This window comes from Apostichopus japonicus, chromosome 22, assembly GCF_037975245.1.
Source record: "Apostichopus japonicus isolate 1M-3 chromosome 22, ASM3797524v1, whole genome shotgun sequence".
Classification (NCBI taxonomy): domain Eukaryota; kingdom Metazoa; phylum Echinodermata; class Holothuroidea; order Aspidochirotida; family Stichopodidae; genus Apostichopus; species Apostichopus japonicus.
This window is the reverse complement of record NC_092582.1, coordinates 23,884,577-23,894,681: the sequence shown is the minus strand read 5'-3', so window position 1 is coordinate 23,894,681 and position 10,105 is coordinate 23,884,577. Positions and strand designations below refer to the sequence as shown.

General features: G+C 36.3%; 2 protein-coding genes across 7 annotated transcripts in view; one reads left to right on the top strand and one right to left on the bottom strand.

Moving 5' to 3' along the window:
• The window catches only part of LOC139963618 (uncharacterized), a 343,329-nt gene that overhangs the window by 114,658 nt on the left and 218,566 nt on the right, over positions 1-10,105 (bottom strand). Inside the window, exon 1 of one of the 2 annotated variants that reach the window (XM_071964581.1) lies at positions 3,355-3,651. The exons of the other annotated variant lie outside the window; for it this stretch is intronic. The gene's annotated coding sequence lies outside the window, so the exon portion shown is untranslated. Of the gene's footprint in view, positions 1-3,354; positions 3,652-10,105 lie in introns of those variants that run through there. 2 annotated transcript variants of the gene reach the window in all.
• The window catches only part of LOC139963637 (uncharacterized), a 664,171-nt gene that overhangs the window by 580,476 nt on the left and 73,590 nt on the right, over positions 1-10,105 (top strand). The window lies entirely within an intron of this gene.

The window sequence follows — 10,105 nt, the reverse complement described above, 5'->3', positions numbered from 1 at the left end:
TATACTCTGATAACATCAATTGTATTTGATGGTATTTTAAACTTGTTGTCTTGAGTTGTCTTGAGTTGTCGTGAGTTGTCGTGAAATCGGCCTGTTGACGCTAATTAGTGTGACCAGCTAGTAGTATTGCATACTTTTATACTGTAGAGTGACAGTACCGGTTAGGTTGGGTTTAAGTTACAGAAAGTTATTAACAGTTATGTGTATTATACTGTAGTAATTGACAGTCAAGTGTATTGTATTGTACTAATTGTTGACAGTTCAGTTGAGTAAGATTATTTATTGTGACTTTATTTTAGTATTGTACTGCTCGCAGTGTAAAGAGTGTACGTATTCGTATTTTGTATCTTGAACATTGTTGTTTTACTGTTGTTACTTATAGAGTTGTCTCAGAGCTGTCCTTTAATCTTAGCCTTTATGGACAGCTATAGAGTGCCAAGTCTCTTGAGAGTTTGTGGGTTCAGGAGGTGAAAATTCCTGCTGTCTAGGAACAGTTTAGGTGAAAAGGCCTATAATGTGTTGCAGCTGGCATGTGTTGCCCTAGGCTGACCATTACGAAGGTGTCAAAATTCCTCGCCTGTTGGTAAACGTTTAATATTATTTATGCAGATTATTTCATAATGTTCATTTTACATTGTTTATTTTACACTTTGTACAGTTATTGCGAGATTGGTATTTCGTAGCTTGAGTGTTTATGGTACAGATAGAGTTCTGTTATTGGTATGTCACAGATTGAGCATAGGTTCTGTGCATTTTACATAGAATGAGTATAGGTTTTCCCCCAGTTTATTAGGAGTAAAGAGCCATTTATTATATGAAGCCATTTCTTCATTTGCATATTTTCATTTATCATATTGTAGAGTTTGTAATAAATTGTCAGCCGTTGTTTCAACGCAAGAACACTCTTGCATCCTCATTGATAACTTGTGAGTTCGAAGGGAAGGACCCTAAATCTGGTAATTTCCCCCGCCATACGCAGTTCGCTTCAGGAGGAAGGGAGGAGGGGAGGAAGGGAGGAAATGTTGCCATAATAACATCACTAATTTTGCTCAAGTTGACACATGTCAGCAAAAAACATCACAAATTATTGACAATGTGTATCTCCACTTATCAAAATATCAGGTTGTGGTTTTAAGCCAAATATATGCAAACAATTCACAGCAGTTGTGTTTTACCGGAATATAGGAATAGTCTTACGTAAATGGTGCAATGAGGCAGATCTCTCCAAAGCGAACACCAAGGCAATTTGTAGCATCAGCAATACCCTCTTATGTTTTGTATTTGATATGAGTATACTATTCGAACAAGAATGGCTGCCATAAATATCAAGCTCTGCAGGGAAGCTGTATCTGAATCTTCATTTGTCTTATACTGTATCTCTCGCTCAACATTGAAACGTCTTAATTTGTTGTGCATATTTACAAGTGATATCAGGTATTTTCAGCAGAACCATTTTGCTATCATCTCTCATTTAAAATTTAACTTAAAGTTTTTCAGTTATAACACAATGGGAAACACAATTTTATTTGCCCCTATAGTTTCACCATACTATAGTTGTACATGTAAAGTTACAATATATGTATACAGCCTTAGCCTATATGTTACAATGGTAGACTACTTTCGAGATAAACTTCCTTATTCAGCAACGATTTCTCTAGTACGCAATCACGGGACTCGGGTGAAACTGACGGACGTACAGTATAAGTACGGGTAGGTATAGCTACAGTGTTAGATCACGTACCTATTTCATATACATATGCTATATGCTTCACGAGATTGTACAGAGCTATACATGCACTAAGGATTTTGGGCACACCAATGCATAGGGTGGCATACTCCTATTAGAGTCTATATCAATTCGCTCGATTGTTCTCCTTTAGGAAAAGTGCCAAAAAGCAGCAGGAGAACATCTTTTGTGACCTGTTATCTAGTCTTTTGTGGCTTGCATGTTGAAGAGCATGTATGGAAGTACATGTGGTGAGAAAATTGGGTCAATTGAGGCATTTTAGACCCCTTTAGGCCTCCCAGGAGCAGCGTAGGAAATTTGTTTACCACTGAGTGAAGAGGTTTGTTTACAAGTGACGAAAACTTCTGGCTTCGATAGCAAAAAATCTACACGGTCATGATACGGAAAATTGATGGTGCCATTTTGTCAGCTATCCGGTGATGGGTAGCGTTTAGCTAGTGAAAACTTCTATCTAGACTTAGAGACCACATTACTTTTGTGATTTAGTGTGTCAGTCAATGGGGCTTTTAATGGGCGTATGCTACCATAGTGACTGTGATTTTGACAAGAACCAGTATAGTAAAGGCTTCATAATTGACGCACCCCCGTAATTGACGCACCTTCAATTATTACTAGCAAAGATACAGCAGGCCACCTAAACTTTTTGCAGTCAAGCAGAATTACATATTTCATGTGTTTAAATCCATTTCAGCTATTTGCTGACCAAATTGTGGTATTTTTTAAGCTTTTAACACCCTCCACCAAGTTTTGCACGGTTTTTGGACATTTGGAAATCTTACTCCCTAAAAATAACCAACATTACCTCTATATGTATCATACCACTACTCTCCCGGACCTGACCTGTCTGAGCTTAGAGGTTCAGAGCATAGGCAAACAGCATCCAAAGTCAATTGATGTATACTTAGGCCTACACTTCAGTTAATAGTTAATTGACGAATGTGTCAATTTAGGGGTATGAAAGACCTTGACACAGCAGACATTTTGTGGCCAAATTCTGCTCAATTGTACGGTGCATAAGCACTGAACCTTAAATATTTTGAGATCATAACATTTCTGAGGAACTACACATGTGAAAAACACATACAGTTGAGTAATTTGGAGTTTTCCTTGACAGACATCTTTGATCAAATCCTTAAGTGCGTCAATTATGAGCCCACCATGCTACTAAGTGGAATTTAATAGTACCCTACCTTCATATTATAATGGGCTTTACTTCCTCAGATAATGTTCTATATAAGAATTTAAGGATCGCAAATAGCTACTCTTTGCCCCAAACAGTCTTAATAATTGATATAGGCCTACAAAGTTACGGCAGTGACGTAGTGCGAAAAAATCAATGTGTTTGAGCTGAAGGAAAAACGTTAATGTTAACAACTCTGACGCTATGTTATTACTCTGCAATAAAACAAAATGAGTTGTAGCCTGCTAGACTGGTCTGTAACGACAGAGAGGTTAAGTACTACTATAACTAGCTTTATTCTATATCCTACATCTAGGCAAATCATATAGTATACACAACGTTGAGCGCTAATTGGATCGAGTTGATATTTAATTATAACTGGGCCTAAACATGCAGTTATAAGTAACTTTAGTCAGTTTGTACGTACACTTCAATTTGCCTGATCCAATCTTCTCATAAAATAAAGTAAAGACGGCTCCGTGGTGTATAATAATCACTATGGATTTCTGCACACAGCTTCATCGCTGAAGTTGTTTTTGAGAGTGTGTGTCATAATGCAGCACATATAGTTTAGTGAAGAGCACAAACCCGGAAAAGATATTGTCCTGAAACACGCGATATATATGGATATATATAACTTACACAATATCATCATAGCACGGGCGTTTCCTTTGCCGGAAAAATCCAAACAAGTTCTAAACTGATTGAATGCGGTTTCATTTTCTATTTTAACCGCTGTAAGTTTAACAATGTGTTGGAACGATGGAAAAAGTATCAAAACAGAAAGTGGAGTAGAGCTCAAAAGGCATGCATGCAAATCCACTTCACTGAAATGGTAGCAAAGAGAAAGAAAAGCAATATAAAGAGAGGGATGGAAAACATAGGAGTTTATAAAAAAAAAAGTAAAACAAACGAAAGAATACTTGACAAAGGAAAAGGATAAAAGTGTTGAAATACTGTAACCAAATATAGCAATCATCCTATATTCTTTATTAGTAGTTGCTATAGTTCTGTTCCCCTGTATCAAGTTTAGCAACGATAAAATATTACCTTACTAGTTGATATAGTTTTGTTCCCCTGCGCGAAGTGTAGCAACCCTAATATGCTACATTATGAGATGTTAAAGTTTTGTTCCCCTGTACCAAGTGTATCAACCCTAATATGCTACATTAGTAGTTGCTATAGTTTTGTTACCCTGTACCAAGTGTATCAACCCTAATATGCTACATTAGTAGTTGCTATAGTTTTGTTCCCCTGTACCAAGTGTATCAACCCTAACATGCTACATTAGTAGTTGCTATAGTTTTGTTCCCCTGTACCAAGTGTATCAACCCTAATATGCTACATTAGTAGTTGCTATAGTTTTGTTCCCCTGTACCAAGTGTATCAACCCTAATATGCTACATTAGTAGTTGCTATAGTTTTGTTCCCCTGTACCAAGTGTATTAACCCTAACATGCTACATTAGTAGTTGCTATAGTTTTGTTCCCCTGTACCAAGTGTATCAACCCTAATATGCTACATTAGTAGTTGCTATAGTTTAGTTCCCCTGTACCAAGTGTATCAACCCTAATATGCTACATTAGTAGTTGCTATAGTTTTGTTCCCCTGTATCAAGTGTATCAACCCTAATATGCTACATTAGTAGTTGCTATAGTTTTGTTACCCTGTACGAAGTGTATCAACCCTAACATGCTACATTAGTAGTTGCTATAGTTTTGTTCCCCTGTCCCAAGTGTATCAACCCTAACATGCTACATTAGTAGTTGCTATAGTTTTGTTCCCCTGTCCCAAGTGTATCAACCCTAATATGCTACATTAGTAGTTGCTATAGTTTTGTTCCCCTGTACCAAGTGTATCAACCCTAATATGCTACATTAGTAGTTGCTATAGTTTTGTTCCCCTGTACCAAGTGTATCAACCCTAACATGCTACATTAGTAGTTGCTATAGTTTTGTTCCCCTGTACCAAGTGTATCAACCCTAACATGCTACATTAGTAGTTGCTATAGTTTTGTTCCCCTGTACCAAGTGTATCAACCCTAACATGCTACATTAGTAGTTGCTATAGTTTTGTTACCCTGTACGAAGTGTATCAACCCTAATATGCTACATTAGTAGTTGCTATAGTTTTGTTCCCCTGTATCAAGTGTATCAACCCTAATATGCTACATTAGTAGTTGCTATAGTTTTGTTACCCTGTATCAAGTGTATCAACCCTAATATGCTACATTAGTAGTTGCTATAGTTTTGTTCCCCTGTATCAAGTGTATCAACCCTAATATGCTACATTAGTAGTTGCTATAGTTTTGTTACCCTGTACCAAGTGTATCAACCCTAATATGCTACATTAGTAGTTGCTATAGTTTTGTTACCCTGTACCAAGTGTATCAACCCTAATATGCTACATTAGTAGTTGCTATAGTTTTGTTACCCTGTACCAAGTGTATCAACCCTAATATGCTACATTAGTAGTTACTATAGTTTTGTTCCCCTGTATCAAGTGTATCAACCCTAATATGCTACATTAGTAGTTGCTATAGTTTTGTTACCCTGTACGAAGTGTATCAACCCTAACATGCTACATTAGTAGTTGCTATAGTTTTGATCCCCTGTACCAAGTGTATCAACCCTAATATGCTACATTAGTAGTTGCTATAGTTTTGTTCCCCTGTACCAAGTGTATCAACCCTAATATGCTACATTAGTAGTTGCTATAGTTTTGTTCCCCTGTACCAAGTGTATCAACCCTATAATGCTACATTAGTAGTTGCTATAGTTTTGTTCCCCTGTACCAAGTGTATCAACCCTAATATGCTACATTAGTAGTTGCTATAGTTTTGTTCCCCTGTACCAAGTGTATCAATCCTAATATTCTGCATTAGTAGTTGCTATAGCTTTGTTCTCCTGTATCAAATGTAGCAACCCTAATATGCTACATTAGTAGTTGCTATAGTTTTGTTCCCCTGTACCAAGTGTATCAACCCTAATATGCTACATTAGTAGTTGCTATAGTTTTGTTCCCCTGTACCAAGTGTATCAACCCTATAATGCTACATTAGTAGTTGCTATAGTTTTGTTCCCCTGTACCAAGTGTATCAACCCTAATATGCTACATTAGTAGTTGCTATAGTTTTGTTCCCCTGTACCAAGTGTATCAATCCTAATATTCTGCATTAGTAGTTGCTATAGCTTTGCTCTCCTGTATCAAATGTAGCAACCCTAATATGCTACATTAGTAGTTGCTATAGTTTTGTTCCCCTGTACCAAGTGTATCAACCCTAACATGCTACATTAGTAGTTGCTATAGTTTAGTTACCCTGTCCCAATTGTAGCAACCCTAATATTCTGCATTAGTAGTTGCTATAGCTTTGTTCTCCTATATCAAGTGTAGCAACCCTTACATGCTACATTACATTTTTTTTTTAATTTTAGAGCCTACATGTTCAGCCATTATTTTTGTTACCTATGCAAATCCTACTGTACGTCATTTTAACTGCTGAATAATAACATGTTAGTAGAGTTGATTATGGCACTTATAAAGCACTCAACTAAAACAAGCTGATATGTGTATCTTTATGATGCGACCTACATTGACATTACTGTAAGAGTATAATGTGCTGATATAACATGCATCCACAATTGGATATGTGCTAGTGTTACTATGCGCTATAATGCTGTCAAGCACTGCTTCCTGTTTACTATAATTCACTCATATGTGTTAATTGGATGATACTAAGTGTCCCCTGTTCGACCTTCTATCCCATGCATGATGCAATGTTACACTTTTACTAGTAGCCATGGTGACAGGAACAACCAAACTTTTGGTGAATTTCTAGGTTGCTAGAGTTGTAGCCGTATGACAATATACATATTGACATTGGGAATTTGGGGGCGCGGGACTCCAACCCCACCCCTCCCCACCCATGTACCCTCTTCCCACAAGAACATATTTCCCGGTAATATGTTGATATTGATTCGGGCACTGACCAAAAAAATATGCAATAATCATGTTTGATGAGAGACATTGCTAATATGCTTATAGTGCTGACATGCCGACTAGGTAGTGACAGTCCACTTATTATTTGCGTAGGTGGTTAGATGAGTCATAATACACTATCTTACTGCTGATGTGTGGGCAAGATCGTCAAGTTAGTAATCTGTCGTTATTTATTTTTGATGTGTTTAATGATCAGTTGAATAATTTTGAATTAGCTATTGATTAGCTATATGTATTGCCGGTAGATGAGATGAGAAATGAATTAGGATCGGTAGCACTGTAACACAAAATGAAATCTTAGTAAAGAGCAAAGCAAGTTAATGTTACAACGGGATTCGAAACCTCTGATCCAAATCCAGCTATCGCTTTACATGTCTTTGCTCTTTTCAATTGTTTAAAATGCCCAGCCATTTTCCATTATTCGTTTACTATTTCAATTATTGCATCATGTCATCAAGAGTTTGATCAACATTAAAGATGAAATCATTGATGTACTTTGCGACCTCAAGGTCATTTTCAATTCCATTATCATAATAACCTGCTCAGGATCCTTTCGTTTCGCCAATGAGAATAGCTTCCCAAGCTTTCCTGAGGTCATTCATTTATTCACAGAAAGTGTTCGTAAAGTTAGATTTCTTTGCTTCGCGAATACTGGTTGCCAACTTGTTTTGAATATGGTGTATTTAAGCTCGGTTGAAGGAGTGCGGCTGTGAAGGAATGCTTTGTAGTATATAATAGGCTTACATAACTTACATTATACAGTCACCTGATGTCCTCTAATGTTCAAGAATACATACATTATAATACCAGTTTTTGTCCTCTGACTGTATGTACCATACATAAATTACACTTCCTATAATATAACTGTATGTGCCAGTATATCTAATAGGCCTACATAACTTACATTATACAGACACCTGATGTCCTCTAATGTTCAAGAATACATACATTATAACACCAGTAACTGTACTTGTACTGTATGTACCATATGCTACATAAATTACACTTCCTATAATATAACTGTATGTGCCAGGTAATAGGCCTACATAACTTACATATACAGACACCTGATGTCCTCTAATGTTCAAGAATACATACATTATAATACCAGTATCTGTCCTCAGACTGTATGTACCATATGGTACATAAATTACACTTCCTGTCCTCTAACTGTATATGTGCCAGTGTACTTAATATGCCTACACAACATACATTATACAGTCACCTGATGTCCTCTAATGTTCAAGAATACATACATTATATAATACCAGTATTTGTCCTCTGACTGTATGTACCATATGGTACATAAATTACACTTCCTGTCCTCTAACTGTATGTGTCGGTATACTTAATAGGCCTACATAACTTACATTATACAGTCACCTGATGTCCTCTAATGTTCAAGAATACATACATTATAACACCAGTAACTGTACTCGTACTGTATGTACCATATAGGGTACATAAATTACACTTCCTATAATATAACTATGTGCCAGTATATCTAATAGGCCTACATAACTTACATTATACAGACACCTGATGTCCTCTAATGTTCAAGAATACATACATTATAATACCAGTATCTGTCCTCAGACTGAATGTACCATATGCTACATAAATTACACTTCCTGTCATATAACTGTATGTGCCAGTATACTTAATAGGCCTACATAACTTACATATACAGACATCTGATGTCCTCTAATGTTCAAGAATACATACATTATAATACCAGTATCTGTTCTCAGACTGTATGTACCATATAATACATAAATTACACTTCCTGTCCTCTAACTGTATATGTGCCAGTGTACTTAATATGCCTACATAACATACATTATACAGTCACCTGATGTCCTCTAATGTTCAAGAATACATACATTATAATACCAGTAACTGTACTCGTACTGTATATATGGTACATAAATTACACGTCCTATAATATAACTGTATGTGCCAGTATACCTAATAGGCCTACATAACTTACATTTACAGACACCTGATGTCCTCTAATGTTCAAGAATACATACATTATAATACCAGTAACTGTACTCGTACTGTATGTACAATATGGCACATAAATTACACTTCCTATAATATAACTGTATGTGTCAGTATACTTAATAGGCCTACATAACTTACATTATACAGTCACCTGATGTCCTATAATGTTCAAGAATACATGCATTATAATACCAGTATCCGTCCTCTGACTGTATGTACCATATAATACATAAATTACACTTCCTGTCCTCTAACTGTATGTGCCAATATACTTAATAGGCCTACATAACTTACATTATACAGACAACTGATGTCCTCTAATGTTCAAGAACACATACATTATATAATACCAGTATCTGTCCTCTAACTGTATGAACCATATGGTACATAAACTACACTTCCTGTCCTCTAACTGTATGTGCCAATATACGTAATAAAAGAAACTTAACCTTACTATAATTTACAAAATAAACGAGGAAATTGGAAATAAAACCGTTTAGTTTATGGAAAAATCAAACTCATTAACTAGTTGAAAATATTCATGTCCCATGTCTGTTTTGGACTTGCTAGATAATACCTGAACACTGATTGGGTAAGAAATATGAATGTGAACGATTCTAGTATAATAGCAAAGCCGAAACTTGTTTGTGAAATTTCAGGAATATACACTGTTTACAGGAGAGTTCTTAGTTCCTAAGAGTCATAACCAGTGGCGTCGTCAGGACCTTTTTGTCAGGGGAACAGCTGGGGCACCAATGTCTTCTAGAGGGGCTGCACATTTACTCACCAATAGGGAAGGTGCATGGTGTTTTAAAGCTTTAATAGTGGAACTGGGGGGGGGGGTAATTTTAATCTTGTACAGGGAAGTGCCACCAGCCTACACTATTTCACTTAATACAAATTTACCTGTCCAGCATCTGTTGGTATAGGAACAAGACAAGTGTCTTCATCATATGTGGGACAATAAGCAAATACAGGACGGACAGCAAACAATTCAGGTACATACCGAGTCTAATATTACAGACATATTTGGTTATCGGATGAAAATTATCCTCTATAACACTACGAGTTACACCAAACGTGTATCTAAACACACAGCCCACTGCACTAATGTTTAACTCTTTATTAAAATCTTCTTATTACTTCTCTAATTAAAGTACAATGTAACATAG